This window comes from Hevea brasiliensis, chromosome 17, assembly GCF_030052815.1.
Source record: "Hevea brasiliensis isolate MT/VB/25A 57/8 chromosome 17, ASM3005281v1, whole genome shotgun sequence".
NCBI classification, from domain to species: Eukaryota; Viridiplantae; Streptophyta; class Magnoliopsida; order Malpighiales; family Euphorbiaceae; genus Hevea; species Hevea brasiliensis.
The window spans coordinates 23,056,855-23,084,819 of NC_079509.1; the positions used below are offsets into that span (position 1 = coordinate 23,056,855).

General features: G+C 36.0%; 1 non-coding gene across 1 annotated transcript; it reads right to left on the bottom strand.

The window, feature by feature from the left end:
* Positions 1–12,232: 12,232 nt before the first annotated feature.
* LOC131175687 (small nucleolar RNA R71) lies at positions 12,233–12,339 on the bottom strand. Its single transcript, XR_009145879.1, has one exon. It is a non-coding gene; the product is annotated as a small nucleolar RNA R71 (small nucleolar RNA).
* Between the last annotated feature and the right edge of the window lie 15,626 nt (positions 12,340–27,965).

Sequence of the window (27,965 nt, forward strand, 5' to 3'; positions counted from 1 at the left end):
GGAGGAGACTATTAAACAATATTCAAAACAAGAAGGCCTACTAATAAATTATTAATCACTAGCGATATTATCTTGAAATGAATTAATTCACAATGTCCTTTAATTTAGTGTTATAATAATACAAACCTGAAATTCTAAGAAATTTTGTACTTTTAGAAGATTGCCAACGACTTTTCATTAAAAAAAAAAATCATTCTGCTAGATGATTATCAACCTAATTAGCTTAATACTAAAAATAATAAAAAAAAACATTAATTTCCTTGATTTTTCACTATAATTCAGAACTAGCGATGGACCCACGTGAATCTGCAAATGGAAGGATTAATAATGGAATGAATACTAATAGAATACTCTTACTTGTTTGCAGAAAATTAATAGTTAAGTAAACCAAACCAAACATGCACACAAATTAATGCTATTCACAAATTAATACTATTTTTATTAATTAGCCAAGTGATTTCAATTGTGTAATAGATAAATAAGGGAATTGTGTTTGAGTTTGGTTTCAGAATCCTTATGTTCAATCAGCAGGGCCATGTGGGTCAAGTAGCGGATCAGGAATATCAGTAGCAGCAAATATGGCAATAGTGTCCCTGGGGACTGAGACTGATGGCTCCATCTTATGTCCATCCAGTGTTAATTGTGGGTATCAAACCAACTATTGGTCTCACTAGTAGAATTGGAGTCATCCCAATCTCCCCTAGACTGGATACATATGGGTAGGTGATATTGGTGTTAAATTTCTCTCTATCAAAAAACAAATAGTTACTTGTTTTGTAGAACATCGCAAATGCTTTTCAGTTCCACTTATTTTCCGAGATTTTTCCTGTTTCTAACTCTGATGGGTGTCAAATTCACCAGAAATTAAATTAACTGAAATTACCAGTTGTGAAATATTTTCTGCAATAAGCGGTAAGTCCAGGTCGAACCCTAGAGACTGAATTATTAAATTTCGTGCACTTGTGTAATGGAAAAGAAACAAAGGTTGGGGGGTGTAATTTGCAATCCAAAGAAGAAATAAAAAATTAAGATCTAAAATTAAATAAGAAATTCTCAAATTAAACAAACTTCAGTCCAAGGTAATTCTCATTCTAATGCATTGATTCGATCATAGACAAAAGAAATACAATTATATCTTATTGAATACTTAACGTAGATTTACCAAACAGTGAGTTAAACCCCTGACTTCCCTATACTCATCAATTCAAGCCCAGCACTCTTATTGACTCTAATTATTAACTGAGTTAGTATTAAGTAATCCTCATCAAATTAATAACTGCTTTAAGAAAAAGAAGTAGTTAAGCTGAACAACAATTTATGAAGCGTAAATCATTTAATCCACCCTATTGTTTCCTTAGGTTATTATCGAAAACTTGGATCATAATCAATAAAACCTAATTGCTACTCATGTTCAATCTTACACAACAATTAAGGATTATGAAGATGAACTAGCAATTGATCAAATCAAACAATTAACTAATAGGCCTTTTTAGCAAATCATTCAACAGATCAAAAACAATTAAATCAAAAAATAATAGATATTCAAAAAGACATAAATTAAATTAAGAACCTAATCTCACAAATCATACATAAGAACTTGAATCCCTTGAACTGAATTAAAAACTTAGTCACTCATGTTCATGGCTTACAGAAAAATAAAGAAAAATAAAGAAGAAATTTAAAAAAGAATGGAGAATGAACGCCTTCAAATGGAGAACGAAGGTCTGAATTGGAATGCTCTTAGCTGCTGCCCAAAGACATATTTATACTAAAAAAAAACCTAATCCCAAAGATAGGAACCAAACCAAACTAGGAAAGGTTTTGAAATTCAAGATGCAGATTTTTAGCCTGCATTCACGTTTCTAGAATTAAGGCAGATTTTCAGCGACTGTTTTTCCAAATCTGCCTCTGCCCTCTTCAGGAAAGTTGTAGCCCTATTTCTTAGCTTTCCAATAGGTACTGATGGACCCAAATCTGAGGTCTACAACCCAAGTTATGGCCCAAAAACCTGGACTGATTCAGTCAGATAGTCCAGCCCATTGTGACGACTTCATTGCCATTTTTGACAATTAAAATGGTCTCATCTCTCATCCAGCCCTTCATAGAAGTTGTAGAGGTGCTCTTAAGGTTCAATTGGGCTTGGCCTTGCTTCATTTGGACGTCTGAAACTCCAGATACAAAATAAATACTGAAACTAGTCGTGACACATCGAGTTTGGGCTTTTGCAATAGATCCATAACTAATTTTGTCAACCTTGGAGACTGATTTGGGCTTTGGTCTCTCTTTATCATTTAAAGTGTTCTATCTTAGCTTTTCAATGGATTAAACAGCACTCAATTTGGAGACCCACAACTTTAGAAACACCTAAAAAAATACAGCAAAGGTCAAATACTGAAAATTTATCTATTTAATACAATTATTCCACAACTATCTAAAAATATGCCTAAATGATAAATATATTTTAACCAACTGAATTAAACATAAAAACAAACTAAAAACACTAAATGTGATAGGAGTAAAATTAATAAATTATGCACTTATCAAATTCTCCCACACTTATTCCATGCTTGTCCTCAAGCATGACTTAAACTCTCAATCAACTCCACTTAGAAGTTCCTTAACTTCACCCTATCACAACATTCTCTAACAAAAGATTAAAAATTTGAAAGAAGAGGCAAGTAAGGTAATAACCATCACAATAAATTCCATCAACACCATACCAATATATCAACAATTTTCCAACACAAAACAAAAGGCTTGAAATCAATTAAGCTCATACAATTAAAGTTTCATAAAATTTTAAGTCAATACACACCAAAATACAAGGCTAATTTATCAAGGCACAACAATTATAGCTATTTGCAAATCTTAGGGGAGATAGAAATGCCCTTTTTTTATTATATTTGAAATTGGTACTTCTCTCTTATCACAGTTATCACTTTTTTTTTTATTTCAACCGTCACCTTCAGAAAAGTACTTTGCTCATATCCTAGCTAGCTTTTGGCCTGAGAATCGACATGAGGTTCATGAAGACCCCTGGTTAGTTTGCTTAACTAAAATAGCAGAGCAATTTTCAAGTTCAACCTTTTATTTCCTCTAATTTATGCATCTACATATTATAAAGTGCCTTGATAGATTAAACAAAGTTTTGAAATATGCATGACACTAATTTAAAGCACACATAACTAATCATTTCACCATTAAATCAAGCCTAAATGATTTATGCAGGATAAAAAAATTGCTTTATGGTATGGAGAAGAGGGAAAAATCCATCATTAAAGTTACTATTACCTTACCTAAAATTTCAAAAATTCAATCTAAAATAGAAAAGTCATTTCAAGGACAAAACACTTCTCTCCGAGAGTTAATAAAGAATCATGAATCAAGCTTATGAGGAGAACAAATTTTATTTTATTTTTATTTTTATTTATTTATTTTTTTTATTATTTTTTTTAGCAATTAAAATGATTGTAGCAACAAATTTCTCCTCCCCCACACTTAAAACTTACATTGTCCCCAATGTAAAGCCCAAATGCAAAAGAAAAGAAAAAAAATATTAGAAAATAAAATAAAGTAAGGGAAAGAAAACAAATCTAATTATGGCTAACAAGCCACCCATGGGTTGCCTCCCAATAAACGCTTTTGTTTATCATCTTTAGCTCAACATGACAAAGCTCCTAAATCCACTGAATTCTCCTGAAACCCCTCATAAAATGGCTTGAGTTCATGACCGTTGACCTTGAACACTTTGTTAGTTCCTAAACTTTGAATTCAACTGCACCATAAGGAAACATATTAGTAACAACAAATGGTCAAATCCAACGAGAACGCAACTTACCAAGCATCAGCTTCAATCTGGAATTATACAATAAAACTTTTTGTCCAACCACAAACTACTTCCTTAGAATTAGTTTGTCATGGAATGCCTTGGTCTTTTCTTTATAGATCTTAGAGTTCTCATAAGCCTCAAGTCGAATTTCCTCTAATTCATGCAATTGTGATTTTCTTTCTAACTCATCCTTAAAAACATCTTGCACAAATGTATCAATAACATTAATAGAAAAGACAGAATGATCATCAGCAGGATACTTCATGACATCAAAGATATTAAATTTGACAGTCTCTCCATCAAACTCCATAGTTAAGGTACCCTTATCCACATCAATTTTTGTCTTGGTAATTTTTAGGAAAGGTCTTCCAAACAAAATCAAAGCTGAATTTGATGAGAGAGCACTATCATCCTCCATATCCAGAATGTAAAAATCTGCAGGAAAAATCAAGCCTTCAACCTACACCAACACATCCTCAACTACTCCCAATGGGTAAGTATTAGAACGATCAGCTAACTGAATAATGACACTGGTTTCTTTCAAAGGACCCAAATTTAAAGTTTGAAAAAATGAATTTGACATAACATTAATAGATGCTCCTAAATCTTCCATTGCACTTTCAAATCTAGAATCACCTATTTTGCAGGGAATAGAAAACGAACCTGGATCCTTACACTTAGCGGGTAATTTTTGCTGAATTAATGCTGATACATTTTCCCCCACACTGATCTTCTCATTATTCCTCAATTTGTGCTTTGTAGTGCATAATTCCTTAAGAAATTTAGCATACTTAGGAACTTGTTTAATCTCATCCAGTAAAGGTATATTCACCTCTACCTTCCTGAAAGTCTCCAAAATTTCTTTCTCTTATTCTTCTTTCTTCATCTTGGCCAACTTGCAGGGGAATGGATGAAGAACATAATTATTAACCTTATTCAGTTTAGGTTCAGTATTTACCTCAATTTCATACTCTTTTTCTCCTTGCTTCTTCTTTTTCATTGACTCATGTGGAGTCTGATTATCAACTTCTTTCCCACTCCGCAACAATATCGCACTCGCATTTTCTCTGGGGTTCATGGCTGTTTGTGATGGAAGCTTTCCAGAACCTTGAGCTTTCAGCTTACTCACAGATGAGGCTAACTGACCAATCTACCTCTCTATATTTTGAATGCTATTTTTGGTCTCCTGTTGAAACCGTTGGGTATTGTTAGCCAAAGCCTTAACAATTTCATCAAGTGACATACCTTGATTTGAGGGAGGTGGAGGTGGAGGTGGAAATGGAGGCGGTTGATTCACTTGTGGTCTCTGCTGATGGTATTGGTTTTGCACCGATTGATTCCCATAAGTCAGATTAGGATGATCTCGCCATCCTGGATTATAAGTATTCGAATAGGGATCATACCTGTGTTGTGGCTGTCCATAATTTCCTACTACATTAGCATGTTGCATTGATTCATCCTCTTGTAATGTAGGACACATATCAGTAGCATGACCCGAATCCGAACAAATTCCACATGCCTTAACATGTTGCATGTTCCCTGTAACACCCTAGGCAAATCCCACATCGACAAAACACGGGAGAGATGCTGGGTTCATAAGTTGACAGTTCGTAACCTCTATTGACGCGTTTTAAAACCGTGAGGGCTTTGGCCCAGAGCGGATAATATCACTAGTGGGCCGGGCCATTACATTTATGGTATCAGAGCCGCTCCGCGTGCAAACTTGAACGATGGTAGGGCAAACCTCAGCGAGGACGCTGAGTCCCATAAGGGGGGTGGATTGTAACACCCTAGGCAAATCCCACATCGACAAAACACGAGAGAGATGCTGGGTTCATAAGTTGATAGTTCCTAACCCCTATTGACGCGTTTTAAAACCGTGAGGGCTTTAGCCCAGAGCGGACAATATCACTAGTGGGCCGGGCCATTACATTTGTGGTATCAGAGCCACTCCGTGTGCAACCTTGAACGATGGTGGGGCAAACCTCAGCGAGGACGCTGAGTCCCATAAGGGGGGTGGATTGTAACACCCTAGGCAAATCCCACATCGACAAAACACGGGAGAGATGCTGGGTTCATAAGTTGATAGTTCGTAACCCCTATTGACGCGTTTTAAAACTGTGAGGGCTTCGGTCCAGAGCAGACAATATCACTAGTGGGCCGGGCCATTACATTTGTGGTATCAGAGCCACTCCGCGTGCAACCTTGAACGATGGTGGGGCAAACCTCAGCGAGGACGCTGAGTCCCATAAGGGTGGATTGTAACACCTAGGCAAATCCACATCGACAAAACACGAGAGAGATCTTGAGTTCATAAGTTGTGATTCGTAACCCCTATTGACGCGTTTTAAAGCGTGAGGGCTTCGCCCGAGCGGACAATATCACTAGTGGGCGGGCCATACATTTGTGGTATCGAGTCGCTCGCGTGCAACCTTGAATGATGGTGGGGCAAACCTCGGCGAGGGCCGAGTCCCATATGGGGTGGATTGTAACACCTAGGCAAATCCACATCGACAAAACACGGGAGAGATCTTTGGGTTCATAAGTTGACGATTCGTAACCCTATTGTGGCGTTTTAAAGCGTGAGGCTTGGCCCGAGGCGGACAATATCACTAGTGGGCGGGCCATACCATAAATGTAATGGCCCGGCCACTAGTGATATTGTCCGCCTGGCGTAAGCCCTCACGATTTAAAACGCCACAATAGGGTTACGAATCACAACTTATAAACCCAAAGATCTCTCGTGTTTTGTCGATGTGGATTTGCCTAGGTGTTTTTTTAGCGGTGAACCTTCAAGAGCGTAGAAAGAATGAATGACGACCACTTCCACACCCCAACCTTTTTTTTCATTATGTGCTATAATATTGAATAGCATTATAATTACACGAGATATTTCAACTTTCCATTTTTGTTGTGGAAAGAATCACTTAATCAGTAATCAAATGACCTTATTACAATTATTGTAACCTATAGCATAATTGTAATTGATCGATATAACACCATATCAGTAACCATTTGAAATTCCAGCATATAATGAGTATTAAGTCAATAGGTTAATGGGCCTATATTTAAAGTTTATCATTAGACTTGTACATATGGGCTTGGACCTATCATAGATGGACTTTATTCTAAAACTTTCTTATTGTGATGATGATGTAACTGACCTACGGCAAATCCTGAGTTTTGTATATATAATTGCAACAAGTCAAGTCTTCTTTGAAGAATGAATATGATATGAGTTGCGTGACAAAAATGAAGACTTAATTTGTGAAAAATTATGCCATTGGATTGTGACAGCACTACCAGTAGTGGCGAGGGCTGCAGCAGCGACAAAGTTGATGGACATGAAAAAAGGAAATTTCTTGGTTTGATTTGTGAGAAAAAAAAAAAGGGAATTCTGAGAATAAGCTTAATGTTAGATTTGTGACTCAAAAATCTTAGTGAAATTTAAAAGAGATCATTTCCTAATTAGAGTGAGAGAGATATTTTCTAATTGAATTAAATTCTTACAAAATTCAACATTCCAAACGAGGGGAATAGAATGAAGAATTATTTTTTATGTTAGTTAGAATTACTATTATAGTATTATTTTTAAATTGAATTGACTTCTTAATTAGATTAAAATTAAGATGCTATTATTATAAATAGGAGTACTGTAAAAATGTTTTTTGATTTTTCGATCATTGTGGAGTGGGGTTCATGCCTATTGAGTAAGGGTAGAGCTAGCTTTAGGTGAGTGGTTTTTTTTTTTTTAAATCTCTATATATACTATATTAAATTACTTATATGTGAGAAGAAAACTTTTAAAATATTATTCTATTTAAATTGGACTAATCATTTAGCCGTTTTTTCTACTTCTGGATCAAAGATCAACTCACCAGATTGAGAAATTCTTGTCATAAACAAAAAAAATCAAAGTGAAAACAGAAAAATACCTTAAAACACTAGAAAACAATCAAATTTGGCCTCAAGAGGGTAGGGCCAAAGAATCCTATGGATTGATTGGTCTTGATCAGAGCGTCGTTTCCTTCAAAATAGGTATGGGTCACCCTCCAAATTCAACCAAAATCCTTAATGAACAATAACACCGTAATTAAATTTTTTTTTTCAAAAACCTGAAAATAGCAACACTTCACAAACAAAATTAATAACAAAATATCCTAACACTAAAAACATTAATTCCAATAAATTTCAGTCCCCGGCAACGGGGCCAAAATTCTTAATGGGTGTCGAATCCACCAGAAATTAAATTAACTGAAATTACCAGTTGTGAAATATTTTCTTCAATAAGCGATAAGTCCAAGTCGAACCCTAGAGACTGAATTATTAAATTTTGTGCACCTGTGTAATGGAAAAAGAAACAAAGGTTTGGAGGGGGGGGGGGAACAATCCAAAGAAGAAATCAAAAATTAAGATCCAAAATTAAATAAGAAATTCTCAAATTAAACAAACTTCAGTCTAGGGTAATTCTTATTCTAATGCATTGATTCGATCATAGACAAAAGAAATACAATTATATCTTATTGAATACTTAACGCAGATTTACCAAATAGCGAGGTAAACCCCTGACTTCCCTATACTCATCAATTCGAGCCCAACACTCTTATTGACTCTAATTATTAACTGAGTTGGTATTAAGCAATCCTCATCAAATTAATAACTGCTTTAAGAAAAGGAAGTAGTTAAGCTAAATAACAATTTATGAAGCATAAAATATTTAATCCACCCTATTGTTTCTTTAGGCTATTATCGAAAAATTGGATTGTAATCAATAAAACCTAATTGCTACACATGTTCAATCTTACACAATAATTACGGGTTATGAAGATGAACTAGCAATTAATCAAATCAAACAATTAACTAATTGGCCTTTTTAGCAAATCATTCAACAGATCAAAAACAATTAAATCAGAAAACAATAGATATTCAAAAAGAAATAAATTAAATTAAGAACCTGGTCTCACAAATCATATATAAGAACTTGAACTGAATTAAAAACTTAACCACTCATGTTCATGGCTTACAGAAAAATAAGGAAAAATAAAGAAGAAATCTAAAAAAGAATGGAGAATGAAAGCTTTCAAATGGAGAATGAAGGTTTGAATTGGGATGCTCTTAGCTGCTGCCCAAAGACATATTTATGCTAAAGAAAAACCTAATCCCAAAGATAGGAACTAAACCAAACTAGGAAAGGTTTTAAAATTCAAGATGCAGATTTTCAGCCTGCATTCACATTTCTGGAATCAAGGCAGATTTTCAGTGACTTTCTTTCCGAATCTGCCTCTGCCCTTTTAGGAAAGTTGTAGCCCTATTTCTTAGCTTTCCAACGGGTACTCATGGACCCGAATCCGAGGTCTACAGCCCATGTTATGGCCCAAAAACCGGGACTGGTTCAGTCAGATGGTCCAGCCCATTGTGACGATAAGTCCAAGTCTCATCTCTCATCCAGCCCTTCATAGAAGTTGTAGAGGTGGCTCTTAAGGTTCAATTAGGGTTGGCCTTCCTTCATTTGGACGTCTAAAACTCCAGACACAAAATAAATACTGAAACTAGTCGTGACACATCGAGTTTGGGCTTTTGCAATAGATCCATAACTAATTTTGTCAATCTTAGAGACTGATTTGGGCTTTGGTCCCACTTTATCATTTGAAGTGTTCTATCTTAGCTTTTCAATAAATTAAACAGTACTCAATTTGAAGACCCATAACTTTAGAAACACCTGAAAAAATATAGCAAAGGTCAAATGCTAAAAATTTCTCTATTTAACACAATTATTTCACAACTATCTAAAAATATGCCTAAATGATAAATATATTTTAACCAACTGAATTAAACATAAAAACACATTAAAAACACTAAATGTGATAGGAGTAAAATTAATAAATTATGCACTTATCAAACTCTATATTTAATGTGTTTATAAGAATTTCTTTGAGCTAATAATTCCTCTGCTGAACTTTATATTAGAAACCTGCAGCTACACAGACTATCCATCTATAATGGAAGCCTCTTTTTTTAAGCTTCGTTAAACTTTTATGCATTCAGTTTATTTTAGTTTCAGTAAGTGATGCATACATTTTGCATAGTCATTTAGGTCTAATTTCATAGCCATTTTATTTGATTATTAGTCATTTTTAGCTAATTTCATTAGTTAATTAGTTAGTTTTTCATAATTGTCGATTTTGGATTAATTTGTAATTTTTACTTTGTTTTGTAGGAAAAATGGTGTTTTTGAAGGACTGAAGAGAAATTTTGCCATTGAGGAGTGACTTCTACAGCCAAAGATGTCAAAAACAAGTTTTCAAGCTGAAATATGCATTGACCAAATTGTGCATAACTTGCCGCATAAGCTATGCAGATCTGCATAAGGAGAAAAATCACTGTTCCAATACTAAATGTGCATAAGGAGATCGCATAGCTTATGCACATTCACGCCTCCCTATGCACTCTCACGGAATTGTGCATAACCTATACACCAAGTCATGCGATTTCGCATAAGTGAACTGAACCAGTGAAAATCGCATAAGGGACTGCATACACTTATGCAGTCCCATAAAGGTTTCATTAATGAGCTGGCAGAAGATTCCCTCAGAAAATTCCTCCTAGAACACACCATTTTAGGGCTCCATGTCAGAAAATGCTATAAATAGTCCCATTTTCCCATTTTAGAGGGGAGGACAAGGAGCAGAAAAGGAAAGGAAGAGGAGAGGCAGAATTTGAAGAGTCACTTTCACCTTCCACACCATTTTCAATCAAGATTTGCAGATTTCTTTCTTTCCTTACATTTTTCCTACATTTCTAGTGTTTAATTTCTTATTTCTTAGCTTAGATTAAAGCTTAATTTTCATATAAACTCAGAATTTCTTGTAAGCATTATGGGTAGTGAGTAGTTTACCTTTGATTCTGGAGTAAGGGTTGTAATATTTGAGATATTTTGTGGATTTTGATTGGGTAATCCATATTTTGTGATCTTAATGAGTTTTATTCATTTCTTGTGTGCTTAATGACATGCTTAGTGTAGGATCCCATTAAGTAATGTTCTTAATCCATGGTTGAGGCACCGAAAGGAGAAGGCCTTGTGATAGATAATCAAGGAATTGGACTTAATTAACTTAGATCTAGAAATAGACTAAGGATTAAGAGGATTCACAGATTAATTAAAGAACTTAATGGGTCTTAATTAACTCTAAGTCCACGAAAGTAGGATTAGATTGATTAAGGCACTCTTTGTCCCACTCGAAAGGGTATTCAAAGGATTTAAGAATTAATCTCCTTAAAACCCGTAAGTTCCACGAGATTGGATAACCAATTTAAAATCCCAAAATAGCTCGAATATGAAATCCCGAACTCCAGAATCGCCTTTTTATCATTGCTAATTTTCAATTGAATTTAATTGCTTGCCATTTTAAATCTTGCCATATTTGAACTTGCTTATCTCAATTTGATGCAATTTTAGTTTAATTAATACATTGTTGGATAGATTATTAATTTCGCACATATAGATTTCATACTCCAATACCCATTCAATCTATTGTTTTAATTTTGAAATTAGTTCAATTTAGTTAACTTTTTATATCAAAAATTCAATCATTAACACAACTCCTCGTGGGAACGATATCTTTACTGTATTACTTGTACGACCCGTGCACTTGCGGTTGGGCCACATCAAGTTTTTGGCGCCGTTGCCGGGGAGTTGTTTGTTTAAGATTGAATTCTTGATTATTTTAGTTGTTTATAGTTTTATTTTTTGTTATCTTTTCATTTTGTGTTTGTTTGTTTTTTTTCAGGTACTTTTAATCTTTTATGAGAAGAGCTAGAACCACAAGTGACACATCCTTTTTGTTCAATCCTGAAATTGAGAAATTTTGTAAAGCCAACAAGAAAGAAACCAGAAAGAGAAAAGAAGTTTTGAGAGAAACTGAATTAGAGGCAGACATGGCTGACGAAAGAATCAGAATTGGTGTTGGTAATGCTGGAAATGATCGAAACAATGAAAATGCAGCCCAAGGTGAAGAGATTATAAATGCTAATGTGCCTAGGGGAAGCATGATGGATAATGCTTTTCCTCATTTTGAAGACTTGAGAGAAAGTATAGCAAGATCAAGAATTGATGCAAATAGTTACAAGATGGATTTTGGAGTTCTTCAAATGATTCAAAATTCTCAATTTGGGGGACATCCTTCTGAAAATCCACACACACATCTAAAGAAGTTTGCTATGATTTGTGATATGCAGAAACAACCTAGAGTGTCTGATGATGCAGCAAGATTGAAGCTATTCCCATTCTCTTTGAAAGATAGAGCATTGGATTGGCCTGATTCTTTACCTCACAACTCCATCACAAATTGGGAGCAACTCACTGATGCATTTCTTGCACAATATTTTCCACCTGGAAAAACTCAAGAATTGAGAAATCAAATGACAGCTTTCAGACCAAGAGAAGATGAAACTCTATATGAGTCATGGATGAGATGGAAGGAATTAGAGAGATTATGCCCACATCATGCCATTCCGAAATGGATGATAAACCAGAATTTTTACACAAATGTCACTCCTGCAATCAGAGGGATTATCGATGCTCAAACAGGAGGAGAATTTATTATGAAGCATGAAGATGAAGCTTATGAGCTATTGGAGAAAATTGCAAAGAATACTCATCTTTGGAGTAGTCCAAGAAGACCAGCTCCAACTCAAAAGAGGCAAGCTGCTGGAATGTATGATCTTGATCCATTCAACATGATTAATGCAAAGTTTGATGCACTTACAAATGTCTTGGCTAAGAAGATGGAAGATTTGAGTATGTTGGTTAGTTCATCATCATCATCTGGGAGTTCACAACAAGTTGCTTATGCAGAGGGAACTACCAGCTATGGAGTAGACTATGGAGAGCAAGCAGCATATGTTGGTAATTATGGAAACAAACAAATGGAGAATCCTTACTCTCAAACTTATAATCCAAATTGGAGGAATCATCCCAACTTTTCATGGGGAAATCAGCAAAGTCAAGTTCCAAATCAGAATTTTCAACCACAACAGCAACAAGGAATTCCATATCAGTAAAATAGGCAACCATTGCCTAATTTTCAGCAGAAAAATATGAATCCTCCACCAAAACAGCAAGAATAAAGTTTCACCACAGAAGCTTTATTGCAACAGATTCTTGCTAACCAAACTAAGCATGATGAAGAGATGAGAGAGATGAAAGCAAGGCTAGAACAGATGCAAACACATAACAGAATGCTGGAAAATCAGATTGCACAATAAGCATCTTCCTCAGGTACCAAGTCTTTTGGAAAACTACCAAGTCAACCAGAAAACCCAAGAGAGCAGTGTCAAGCTATTACTTTAAGAAGTGGGAAAGTTGTAAATGATGAGAATAGTGAAAATAGTGAGAAGAGAGAAAATGAGAAAGAAACTGATGAGAGTGAAAAACAAGAGAGTGCAGAAAAATGTAAAGAGAAAATTGAAGAGAAGGAAGAGAAGTATATACCTCCTGAGCCCTACAAGCCACAGCTTCCCTTTCCACAAAGATTTCAAAAAGCCAAGCTTGATAAGCAATTTGGGAAGTTCTTAGAGGTCTTGAAGAAGCTTTACATAAATGTGCCGTTTGTTGATACTCTTTCACAAATGCCCTCTTATGCCAAATTCTTGAAAGAAATTCTCTCAAACAAGAGGAAACTTGAAGACTATGAGACTGTAGCTTTGATAGAAGAATCTAGTGCTATCCTCCAAAGGAAACTTCCTCCAAAGCTAAAGGATCCAGGGAGTTTTTCAATTCCATGCCACATTGGGGAATCATGTTCTACAAAAGCCTTATGTGATTTAGGGGCTAGTGTTAGCCTTATGCCCCTCTCCATTTATGAGAAGCTCAATATGGGAGATCTAAAGCCAACCCACATTTCTCTCCAGTTAGCTGACAGATCAATTAAGTATCCTGAAGGGATTTTGGAGAATATGCCTCTGAAGGTTGGGAAGTTCTACATACCTGTTGACTTTGTCATTTTGGACATGGAGGAAGATTCTAATATCACAATCATCTTGGGAAGACCCTTTCTAGCTACAGCAGGAGCGTTGATTGATGTTAAGGGAGAAAAATTGACTCTTAGAGTTGGTGAAGAGCAATTGGTTTTCAATATTAATAACACTATGAAGAAGCATCATTCTGAAGCTGATACTTGCTTGAGAGTTGATATTATTGATGAGCTGGTTGAAGAACACTTCAGAAAGAAATATCCAGAAGATCCACTTGAAAATTGTTTGGTTCATGGAGGAGGCATAGACTATGATAACCCTCATGTGGCTGCATATGCTCAACACTTAGAGGGTAGTCCACCATTCATTTCTGCTCCAGTTTTTCAACTCACACAAAAGGAAAAAGCAGAATTTAAGCAACCATCATTCAAGGAAGAAGATGCACCTAAGGTAGAACTTAAGCAACTTCCTTCTCAGCTCAGGTATGAATTTCTTGGCACTAATAACACTTATCCAGTAATTGTAAATGCAAACTTGAGTACCTTAGAGGCTGATAAGTTGTTAAGAGTGTTGAGGCAATTTAGGAAAGTCTTAGGATATACCATAGATGACATTAAGGGAATAAGCCCGCACTTTTGCATGCATAGAATCAGTTTGGAAGAAAATTGTAAACCATCTATTGAACATCAGAGGAGGTTGAACCCAAATATGAAAGAAGTTGTTAAGAAGGAAATTTTGAAGTTGCTTGATGCAGGGATCATATACCCTATCTCAGACAGTACTTGGGTAAGCCCAGTACATGTAGTCCCAAAAAAGGGTGGAATGACAGTAGTCAAAAATGAAAATAATGAATTAATTCCCACCAGAACAGTGACGAGTTGGCGAATGTGCGTAGATTACAGAAAATTAAATGTTGCCACTAGAAAAGATCATTTTCCACTTCCCTTCATTGATCAGATGTTAGAAAGACTGGCTAGGCATTCTTACTTTTGCTATTTAGATGGATATTCAGGTTTTTTTCAAATCCCTATCCATCCAAATGATCAAGAGAAAACCACTTTTACTTGTCCATATGGAACCTTTGCTTATAGGAGGATGCCATTTGGGTTGTGTAATGCACCAGCCACTTTTCAAAGGTGCATGATGGCAATCTTCTCAGATTTCATTGAAGACATAATGGAGGTTTTTATGGACGACTTTTCTGTTTTATGGATCTTCATTTGACATATGCTTGGCTAACCTTTCTAAAGTTTTGCAGCGATGTGCAGATACTGACCTTGTGTTAAACTGGGAAAAGTGTCATTTCATGGTTCAAGAAGGGATAGTGCTTGGACATTTGGTGTCTAACAGAGGAATAGAGGTTGATAAAGCCAAGGTTGAAGTGATAGAGAAGATGGCTCCTCCTACCAATGTCAAGGGAATTCAAAGTTTTCTAGGACATGCCGGGTTCTACAGACGCTTTATCAAGGATTTTTCTAAAATAGCTAAACCTTTGTCTAATTTGTTAAGTCATGACACACCATTTGTATTTGACCAAGAGTGTTTGGATGCCTTTTGCAGGTTGAAACAAGCTCTTATCACTGCACCAATCATGCAACCACCTGATTGGAGCCTACCTTTTGAAATTATGTGTGATGCTAGCAACTATGCAATTGGGGCTGTTCTTGGTCAAAGAAAGGATAAAAAGGCTTATCCTATTTATTATGCTAGTAGAACACTGGATGAGGCTCAAACAAATTATGCAACAACTGAAAAGGAATTTCTAGCAATTGTCTTTGCATTGGAAAAGTTCAGACCTTACATTATTGACTCAAAGGTGGTTATATTTTCAGATCATGCACCATCGTGTATTTGCTCCAGTAAAGGAGGCTAAACCTAGGCTCATTAGGTGGATTCTGATGCTACAAGAGTTTGATTTGGAGATTAGAGATAAGAAGGGAGCTGAAAATGTAGTTGCTGATAATCTTAGTAGGTTGAAATTGGATGATGAAGAATTGGATGAAATCCCTATTGATGAGTTTTTCTTGGATGAACAACTTTTCTCTCTTGTTGCTAAACTACCTTGGTATGCAGACTTTGTGAATTATCTATCTTGTGGAGTTTTACCTCTAGGAATGACATGGCAATAAAAGAAAAAGTTTTTGCATGAGGTGAAGTTTTATAGATGGGATGATCCTTTACTCTTTAGGAGATGCTGTGATGGTTTAATAAGGAGATGTATTCCTGATGAAGAGACATAGAGTATTATGCATCATTGCCATGCTTCTGATTATGGAGGACATTTTGGAATCTCTAAAACAGCTAGTAAAATTTTGCAAGCTGGTTTCTTTTGGCCAAATCTTTTTAAGGATGTGAGGAAATTTGTGTTGGAATGTGATAAATGTCAAAGGAGTGGAAATTTGTCAAGAAGAGATCAAATGCCCCTAAATGATATTCTTGAAGTGGAATTATCTGATGTTTGGGGAATAGATTTTATGGGGCCATTCACTCCTTCGTTTGGTAATAAATACATCCTAGTTGGAGTTGACTATGTGTCAAAGTGGGTGGAAGCTATTGCAACTCCAACTAATGATGCTAGAGTAGTAGTGAAATTCTTGAAGAAATTTGTCTTGAGCAGATTTGGAGCTCCTAGGGCTGTAATTAGTGATGGGGGTTCCCATTTTTGTAATAAGCAATTTGAGAGCTTAATGAGGAAGTATGGTGTAGTGCACAAGGTAGCTACCCCATACCACCCTCAAACTTCAGGACAAGTTGAAATTTCTAACAGAGAACTCAAGCATATTTTGGAGAAAATAGTGAGCAATTCTCGGAAAGATTGGTCTATCAAACTAGATGATGCTTTATGGGCATATAGGACTGCCTACAAAACCCCTATAGGAACTACTCCCTTTAGGTTGTTGTATGGTAAGTCTTGTCATTTACCTGTGGAGCTAGAACATAGAGCATATTGGGCCATTCAGACCTTGAATTTTGATCTTAAGTAAGCTGGTTAAAAGAGACTATTGCAACTCAATGAGCTTGAAGAACTGAGGATGGATGCTTATGAAAGTGCCCGTATTTACAAAGAAAGAACCAAAGTTTGGCATGATAAGCATCTTAGGAAAAAGGAATTCAAAGAAGGTGATTCAGTTTTGTTGTTCAACTCTAGATTGAAATTGTTCCCTGCGAAACTTAAGTCAAGGTGGACTGGTCCATATAGAGTTTCTAAGGTTTTCCCTTATGAAGCAATTGAAATTTGGAGTGAAAAATCTGGGAATTTTAAGGTCAATGGGCATAGATTGAAACATTACATAACTGGAGACCCAATAAAGGGAGCAAGCTATTACAAGCTCTCCAATCGCTCACCTCTTTTCAGTGAAATTCATGAAGAGTCCAGCTAAGGACTATAAATTAGCCCTCTTGGGAGGCATCCCAAGTCCTTTTATTTTGCTTTTGCTGATTTACCTTTATTTTCATTGCTTTTGTTTTTATCTTAAATCTCCCCAAATTCAATTTTTGATATTGTTGAATCTTGTCCCTTGTAGATGTATTTCAAATGGAGGAAGGTTGGTGAATTGCTGGGGAGTGACCCTTAACCTGAAATTATGTTCTTTAAATCTCCTACAAATTGATTGATTTTTGCTGCATAACCTGTGCTCTGGTCTGCTATCTGGTTTATGCAAAACAAAAAAAAAAAAATGAATTCTGCAGCAAAGAGGGTGTCTGCAGCAGATGGCTTATGTTCTTGGTGAGGTTGGGTGTGTAACTTTTAAGTATATGTGCTTTTAATGCTAATATGGTGGTAAGTTGGTCATCTTTGTAGTTTTGAGCTTATTTGGGTTGTGGAATTCAAGGTGGACAATATTGCATTTTCTTGGCATAACTTGGAGAGTTCATTTCATCATTTGTGGATAGATGCAACTTTATGAAGGTTTTATTGAGTTTTTATTGTGCTAAATGTTGATTTGCAGAATTTCAGTAAAAATGGCATGGTTCACAAAGGTCTTTTATATAGGATCCATTTCTACATGCTTGTGTGATGAAATTTTGATGGACCTTGTATATATTGATGCGTTTATGGTGAAAATTTCTCATGGTTTATGCTTCATAGAATTATATTTCTTCATTCTAGGGTATTTTTCACACTTGCAAATCATTTTCAGTTGCAATCTTAATCTTGGTAAATTGTGCATAAGCAACTGCATAGCTTATGCAATCCTGCATAACCACAATACTTGCCATTTTCATTCATATTACAAAGTGCATGAGAAGAGTGCATAGCTTATGCAACTCTGCATAGCCTAATTTTGTCAAATTTCATATCTGTCAAAACTTGCATAAGTGAGTGCATGACTTATGCACGTTTGCTTGACTTCAAATTCTGCATTTTCTCTCTCTGCCGAAGTCTGCATAAGGAGGGTGCATGACTTATGCACTTCTGCATAACCAGAAACTCCAAAAATCAAAACCTGCCGAGAGGTGCATAAGGACAGTGCATGACTTATGCACTTCCGCATGACCAAAAACTCTGAATTCCAAAACCTGCCGAGAGGTGCATAAGCAGAGTGCATAACTTATGCACTTCCGCATGACCGAAAATTCTGAATCCCAAAACTTGCCGAGACCTGCATAAGGAGAGTGCATGACTTATGCACAACTGCATAACCACCAACCCAAAATCTCAAAACTTGCCGAGAGGTGCATAAGGAGAGTGCATGACTTATGCACTTCTGCATGACCGAAAACCCCAAAAACCAAAACTTGCCGAGAGGTGCATAAGCAAGGTGCATAGCCTATGCACTTCTGCATAACCATCAACTCTGAATTTAAAAATCTGCTGAGAGGTGCATAAGCAGAGTGCATAGCTTATGCACAATTGCATGACCACATTTTCCAAACACCAAAACTTGCCGAGAGGTGCATAAGCGGGATGCATAAGCTATGCACATTCACTTTCCCCTTATGCAATTTTATATAAGTCCAGTTTAAAACTTCTTTTCGGCAAAAAAAAATTTTTTTCCCACCTCCACCTCCCGATATCCCTGCTCACCCTTTTCCCCCACGACCTCAATTCCGGCATACCCCTTCTTCTCCACTCGTACATTTCCACCGCATAAACCCTAATTTCTCCCTACAATTTTTATTTCCGCCCTCATCTTCTCCACCCTCACCATCGGGAACCATGGAGTCGCCTCCTCATTCCCCTCCAGCTTCTCCTCTCGAGGTCTCGCCATTGTCAATGCGGCTTCCCAATCCCGATTCCCCTCCACAAGAGACACCTCCACCACCTCCTACAACCACCTACAAGCAGAAAATTCGGTCGAAATCTACGCGACCCATTGCTTCTATTCCTCCTCTCTCAAAACGCAAAGAACCACCCACCCCATTTTCAGAACCACCACCCAAAAACCGCAAAACCTCAGCCTCCACACAAGCCAAATCACCCTCTTCCAGCAAAAAGCAAATGTCAGCAGTCTCACTGGTATCAAAACTACCTTGGCCTCTTCCTGATGCAGTTCAAAAGGCAGCCTTTAAGAGACTTAAGGAAAGGAAGGTGCAACCCACTAGGTATATTTTTGTAGATTCTCTACAGTCACTTGGTTTATTTGATAATGTGGTTGCCTATCTTGATGGTATGGGTTGGATGGAATTTGTGCACAAGCAAGAAATTGTTTACCTAGCTTTAGTTTTGAAATTTATTTCCTCATTCTTTGCCACCCTGAAATTGCATGATGTAGATTTTAAGCCAACTATGAAATTTAGATGTTTGGGGCAAAATAGAGAGTTATCATTGGATCAATTTCATAGCATTCTTGGTTTTGCAATTGATGGGCTATTTAGAGTGCCATATACAGGGGTAGAGGTAGCAAACAAGGGTATTTGGAATGCTGCTCAATTTTGGAGAATTATCACAAACCAACCTCAGACTTTTTCTGCTGGCATATCAAAAACCTCTCAAATACTTGACCCTGCACTTAGGTTTATTCATAAACTGATTGCTAGCACTATTTTGGGCAGAGGGACTAGTTCTGGTGCTGTGGGGAAATCTGAATTATTCATGTTATGGTGTGCTTTTCACAAGGTCAAGGTTTCTCCTGGTTATTTCTTTTGTGAGCATGTGTTGCATATTGCCACCAAATCCATAGGTGACATTGTCTTGGGTGGGCTCATAACTGTTATAGCCAAGCATTTTGGTTTTAATCCTAAAGAGCACCCAATTCCAGCACTTGTGGACACCTTATATTTTGATGCTGCACACCTATCCAAAACAGGGTTCAGTTTGCCACATTCTGACATTGCACAACCAGCAGCAGAAACTGAACCCACTGCACAACCAGAAGCCCAACCTGTCCCATCAGTCCCACAACACTCTACTGAACCTACCCCACCCCCTCAATCTGCACAGGACACCCCAGCAACCTCTGCACAGCCCACACCTCCTACAGCTGAACCTTCCTCATCCACAGCCCCTCCTGCATTCAACACTAAAGCCTTATTCACCTATCTTGAAAGGCTTAGTGATGATATATACTTTGTGGATAGGAAGCTTGACACTGGTCTTTGATACCCTCAAGGATCGTCATGATCAACTATTTGACCTTGTCATGGAAACCAGGGATAAGCAGAAAGAATTGAAGGAGATGGTGAAGCAACTCATGATCTTTCTGGGAATGCCACCTCCACCTCCATCACCTCCTCCAGCACCATCATTTCGACAGCAACCAGCAGCTACCAGCCCCTTAGCAACATCCTTGGACAAGGGCAAAACAATAGAACTAGATTAGTTTCTGTTTTACTTTTGTTCAAACTTGTAGGACTTTTTCTTTGTAAATATGTTCAAACAATTGTAGTTTGTTTTGAATTATGTTTGTTTGTTTTGAATTAGTTTGTTTTGAATTCTGTTTTTCTTGAAGTTTTATTGGATAGCTATTACATTAGTTTTTCATTGATTTTCATTGCCTTTACTGCCCTTTTTGTGCATATTTGTCCATACTCTGTCTATATTTGCATGCTTCTACTGGTGGTTGCACATTTGTCCTTGCTCATTATCATGCAGCAGCTTTTGAATATACTGCACAGGCTGTGAATTCCCTTATGCACATATTTTGCATAGCCTGTGCAGCCCTTTATGCCACTTATGCAGAACTGCACAGGCTCTCATCCCCTTATGCACATCTTCTGCATAGCCTGTGCAGTCCTTATTGCCACTCATGCATAACCGCACGGCTTATGCACCCTACTTATGCACCTGTTCTGGACAGTACTTTCTTCTGCATAGCCTGTGCAGCTTCTTATGCATCCCCTTTATATCTTGAATTCTCCTCTGCTCCATACCAGGTAACTCTTTCTTTTTGATCTTAATTTTCACAATTCCTAGTAAATATTACTTGCTTTGAGTTTTGGTTATATACTGCATGAGACATTGAGGACAATGTCTAATTTTGAGTTTGGGGGTGCACATTTTGATTTTTGCTTCATTTTTCACATTTTGAGTATAGGAGCATCTCATCCCATTCCATTTACATATATTGTAAATATTTTACATATACATCCATACATACATATACATAACACATTTACATACACATTACACATTTACATACACATTATACATCACTTAGCACATATACAAATAGACAAATTGTACACATTGCACACAAATAGACAAATAGATTTTCTCCATTTAGTTAATGCATTACTCATTTTTAGGAATTATGCATCATGCATTAAAAATCTCTTACCAAATCCCTTGAGTATTGAAAATGTGCCTATGAGAGTGATTTGACTCACCTTTTAGTTGGGTTTGTGGATTGAAAGTTTCCTAAGAGGTGCAAGGTTTTAAAATGTCTATCCCTTGCCTATATCTTCTTAGCCAAAAAGCCACCCAACTAGTCCTTTAGAGATTGGAATGTTTAGAGGGAGTTATTGGATATAAGGTAGTCAAATGATGTCTCACCAATCCTAGAACAAATTTTCTAAACCTTTCAAGGCGAAATACCAGATTGTACTTGAAAAGAGAGATGATTAGGCATTCTTTGATTTAAACCTTCTCATTTTAAACCTTTGGCCCTTTTCCTAATTAAAATTGACCTTTGAAAACCCCTTTGAGCCTTTTTATTCCTGATTTTCCTTGAAACCCTTATTGCTACCTAGCCAATGAACCAAACACTCCAACCTTTTCATGAGAATAATATTGAATATTAGGTACACTTTCTAAAAAAAATAAAAATAAAAACAAAAACAAAGAAAAAAATATATACAATAAAAGGGAGAAGAAGTGCTTGTCATATTGTAAAAGTGCTAGTATATGTGCTTTTCACTATTGCCATTCAAAATGAAAGAAATCCACCCAAAGTATTAAAAGAAATGAGTTTGGGGGTGGCATTTTTAGGGACAATCATCAAAAGAAAATGCAAAATACAAGCTTAAAGTATCAAAATGTCCCTCCATTTCATGTGTTTTGTAAACTATGCTAGCACTTGACAATTCTCATTGTGTACTTCTCTCCTCCATATATACAAAAAAAAAAAATTATAATAAAATAAGAAGTGTACCTTATGTTGTTAAGATTGGAAATATTCTCATGCTTTGAATTCTTTTTACCCATTCTTCTTCTTAGCCTCATTTTGAACCCCATGGCCCCATTACATCCCTAAAAGACCTTTGATCTCTTGATAGTACTTGCTACATTAGTGGAGATAGGAGTAGGGAATTTGCCTATGGGATTGGAAAAACTATTCATTCATTCATTCAATTCCATCATTCCATATAGAGACACTTTGACTATTGATTGTTCTAGAATTCCTTTTGAGCATGACTCTCTCTTTTGATTGGTTGGTTTGGGGATTTTGAATGATAATTGACTTGATGGCTAAGCGGTGAAAGCTTGGATAAGCATTAAATTCTTTGCATTTTGAAGGATGGGTATATGGATTGTTGGTATGGCTAAAGGGGTGTTAAGTTACTTTAATAGGTGATTTTCATAGCTCTTTGAATAAGGCACCCCTAAAAATTTTGCATCACATTTTAAAGTTTGCTTGAGGACAAGCAAAATCTTGAGTTTGGGGGTATTTGATGCATACATTTTGCATAGTCATTTAGGTCTAATTTCATAGCCATTTTATTTGATTATTAGTCATTTTTAGCTAATTTCATTAGTTAATTAGTTAGTTTTTCATAATTGTCGATTTTGGATTAATTTGTAATTTTTACTTTGTTTTGTAGGAAAAATAGTGTTTTTGAAGGACTGAAGAGAAATTTTGCCATTGAGGAGTGACTTCTACAGCCAAAGATGTCAAAAATAAGTTTTCAAGTTGAAATATGCATTGACCAAATTATGCATAACTTGCCGCATAAGCTATGCAGATCTGCATAAGGAGAAAAATCACTGTTCCAATACCTGCCGAAATGTGCATAAAGAGACTGCATAGATTATGCACATTCACGTCTCCCTTATGCACTCTCACGGAATTGTGCATAACCTATGCACCAAGTCATGCAGTTTCGCATAAGTGAACTGTAACCATTGAATCGCATAAGGGATCGCATAACTTATGCACCACTTATCGATCCCATAAAGGTTTCATTAATGAGCTGGCAGAAGATTCCCTCAGAAAATTCCTCCTAGAACACACCATTTTAGGGCTCCATGTCAGAAAATGCTATAAATAGTCCCATTTTCCCATTTTAGAGGGGAGGACAAGGAGCAAAAAAGGAAAGGAAGAGGAGAGGCAGAATTTGAAGAGTCACTTTCACCTTCCACATCATTTTCAACCAAGATTTGCAGATTTCTTTCTTTCCTTACATTTTTCCTACATTTCTAGTGTTTAGTTTCTTATTTCTTAGCTTAGATTAAAGCTTTATTTTCATATAAACTCAGAATTTCTTGTAAGCATTATGGGTAGTGAGTAGTTTACCTTTGATTCTGGAGTAAGGGTTGTAATATTTGAGATATTTTGTGGATTTTGATTGGGTAATCCATATTTTGTGATCTTAATGAGTTTTATTCATTTCTTGTGTGTTTAATGACATGCTTAGTGTAGGATCCCATTAAGTAATGTTCTTAATCCATGGTTGAGGCACCGAAAGAAGAAGGCCTTGTGATAGATAATCAAGGAATTGGACTTAATTAACTTAGATCTAGAAATAGACTAAGGATTAAGAGGATTCACAGATTAATTAAAGAACTTAATGGGTCTTAATTAACTCTAAGTCCACGAAAGTAGGATTAGATTGATTAAGGCACTCTTTGTCCCACTCGAAAGGGTATTCAAAGGATTTAAGAATTAATCTCTTTAAAACCCGTAAGTTCCACGAGATTGGATAACCAATTTAAAATCCCAAAATAGCTCGAATATGAAATCCCGAACTCCGGAATCGCCTTTTTATCATTGCTAATTTTCAATTGAATTTAATTGCTTGCCATTTTAAATCTTGCCATATTTGAACTTGCTTATCTCAATTTGATGCAATTTTAGTTTAATTAATACATTGTTGGATAGATTATTAATTTCGCACATATAGATTTCATACTCCAATACCCATTCAATCTATTGTTTTAATTTTGAAATTAGTTCAATTTAGTCAACTTTTTATATCAAAAATTCAATCATTAACACAACTCCTCGTGGGAACGATATCTTTACTGTATTACTTATACGACCTGTGCACTTGCGGTTGGGCCACATAAGTAAGTTCTTGCTAATTTTACTTCTCTCCACAAAGAAATTCGAACTTATTCTGAGATGATGGTTGAATATTTAGTCCTTTTGGAGATGATGTAATCATGCACACAAATTAAAAATAATAATATTGATTGAAAAATTAAAATAAAACTTAATAAATTAAAATTAAATTTAAAAATATATAATAATTCACACACGCATAAATGTGAATTTAGATCTGCATGTTAAGTAAAACTTAACACGTGTCATGTTTTTTATTATTTAAATAGCTGTGCATTCCAAACTTTTTATTCATTCAAATAGAGCTTTTTTATAATACATTTCTAAAATTTTACAAATTCACTTTATTTAATCTGATTTTGAATTATCAATGTAATAACGATAATTATATATTTATATTAATTTATTTGACAGTTTTTAATCTTAAAAAATTGTAATTCACAATTATTTTCATGGTCATTTTTCAAAATATTCTCACAGAAAAAGGCAATCATAACCTGTAATATTTAATTAAAATGTAATTATAATAGTTAAAAATTTGAAAGTCATAATATAATTATGCCTATAACGAAGGCTGCAAACAAACATTAAAAAAGGGGAAAAAAATAAAACAATATATATGTGTTTCATAACATTGAAAATTGGCAATGATTTTAAATTGTGTGAGTGATAGTTCATTTAATATATATCTAAACCAATATATACACTTAAAAATCTCCTAGTAATGTCTTTTTCTTTTTTAAACTTCCTTGTTAATTTCATATGTAATATTAATAATTTTATGTCTCTTATTGATAAGGTTTATCCAATAGTTACAGCTGATGTCTTGTTGTAACAAATCATATTTGTTGTTATCTCTATCGCTATCTCTAATAGCTTAGGATAACCTTGCGTGTACATCTTGCACTTCCTCTGTATATCTAGTAGCTGCTATATATATATGTATAGTTGTAACCTCTAAAGAAATTCAATAAGAGTAAGAATTTTACATGGTATTAGAGCCTTGAGCTTTACAGCGTTTTGGCACCATGTCTACTGAACAACAACTCCTTTCTCAGCCGTCCTCTTCCCTTTCTGCCTCTAATTCTAGTACTGTCTCTTATCCCAATGCCTCACCTTTTCTGAATATTAAACTTAACTCCACAAATTATCTACTGTGGCAAGCACAGCTTCTCCCCTTGTTGAATAGTCACAATCTTACATTGCATATCTCTCCTACAGTCACTCCTCCAAACCCCAAACTTGCTGATGGTTCTGACAATCCTGATTATGCTAGTTGGTTTCAATATGACCAGCTCGTCCTTAGCTGGCTATTCTCTTCCTTTACTGAGAATGTACTTCCATAGATTATTGTCCTAACTACAGCTAAAGAAGCCTGGCAGAGGTTACATAGTATTTTTGGTACCGGTTCTCACACCCAAATGCAACAGTTGTGCAAGCAACTTAAACATTTACACAAAGGCGAGGATTCTATTAAGGTGTACATGAGATGTGCCAAGTCTATTTCTGACCAACTCGCTGCCTTACAATGTCCTATATCTGAAGAAGCCCTCATTAGTGATGTTATGTAAGGCCTTGGTTCTGAGTTTCGTCCTTTCACCAGGGCAATTGAGGCTCGCAATTCGGCAATTTCCTTTGATGATTTGTTTGCTTTATTGCTTAGCGAAGAGAGCCAATTAAAGATGGAGAAACTCTCTCTTGATTCTTCTGTATTACCCATGGCTCAAGTTACTGTTGCCCCCTCTCATGGGCGAGGTTTCTCCAAGGGTCGAGGATGTAGACATGGACGAATTAATCCTGTCTCTCCCACCATAACTTTTCCCAGTTCCACTACCATTTGCTACAACTGCAACGGTTATGGCCATCTGCCCCGTCAATGTCCCACACCTAAATCTGCATTGTCTTCTACTACACCACCATTCAACCCTCAATCTCATTTTGTCTCCAACACATCTCATCCTACTCAAGCTTAGACTGTTGACTCAGGTGCAAACTTTCATGTCACAGCTGATGAAGGGAACATCGTTCACCCTCATTCTTATACTGGTCCAAATAACATAACTATTGGCAATGGTAGAACTTTACCCATCTCTCACTTTGGTTCTTCTGTTACTCATATTCATGATCGTAATTTTTTTCTAAAAAATATCTTGCACTCACCACATATTGCTAGCAATTTACTTTCAATTTCTGCTTTTATTGCTTATAATAATTGTTCTCTTGAATTTTATCCTGACAAATTTCTTGTGAAGGATATCTCCACCAAACAGGTTCTTTATCAAGGTTGGAGTGAAAATGGTCTCTACCAGTTACCTCTTTAAACTAGCTCTATGTCATCTCCGCAAGCTCATCTTGCGCAATTCAGTGTATGGCATGATCGACTAGCCCATGCTAATGCTCGGATTGTTAATCAGATTTTATCTTCTAATAATTTTCCTGTTAATAAAACTAGTTCTGATTTGCCTTGTAATTATTGTCACATTACTAAAAGTCATAAACTTCCTTTCTTTGAGTCACACACTCGTACTACTCATCCCTTGCAATTTATTAGTTCTGATGTCTGGGGTCCATCACCTGAACCTTCAGTCGATGGACATCATTATTATGTGATTTTCTATGATCACTTTACTCGTTATTTTTGGATATATTTTATGAAACAGAAAACTGAAGTCGTAAATATATTCATTAAATTTCATCACGTTGTTGAACTATATTTTGGTTTACCATTAAAGTCATTTCAAGCTAATTAGGGGGAAGAATTTCAATCATTAACCAGTTATCTGTGGGATCATGGAATTACCCAACGTGTGTCTTGCCCTCACACCTTTGAACAAAATGGTTGTGCTGATCACAAACACCGTCATATTGTAGAAACCGGTCATGCTCTTTTACTTCACTCAGTAGTCCCAAATAAATACTGGAATTATGCCTTTGAAACAGCTATTTACACAATCAATAGGTTGCCTTCTCTTCCTACTGGATCAATTACCCCATATGAACAGTTATTTAAAAAACCCCCTAATTATAAGGAATTAAAAGTCTTTGGGTGTTTGTGTTACCCATGGTTAAAATCGTATGCTCCAAATAAATTTTCTCCTCGATCTAGTCCATGTATTTTCTTAGGGTACAGTAAATTGCATAAGGGCTACCTTTGTTTAGATTCTGTTTCATTTAAACTTTATATCTCACGACATGTTCTTTTTTATGAATAGGTGTTCCCTTATAAGAATATTCAAGAAGTTGCACCTGCAGTCTGTGACAGTGCCACCACTACTTCATCATACCCACTGCCTTTGCTACCAAACACTGTCATGCATAATTCCACCAATTCATCATGCCCATCCTCTTTGCCAAACACTATAGTTGGAATATTAGGCCCTCCTCCCAAAATAAATCCAATACAATGTCTACATTATCACCACCTCAATCCTCATTAAATTCACCACTGACCGAACCTTCTCCTCCACCTCTAGCCATGTCATCTGTCCCAACCAACAATG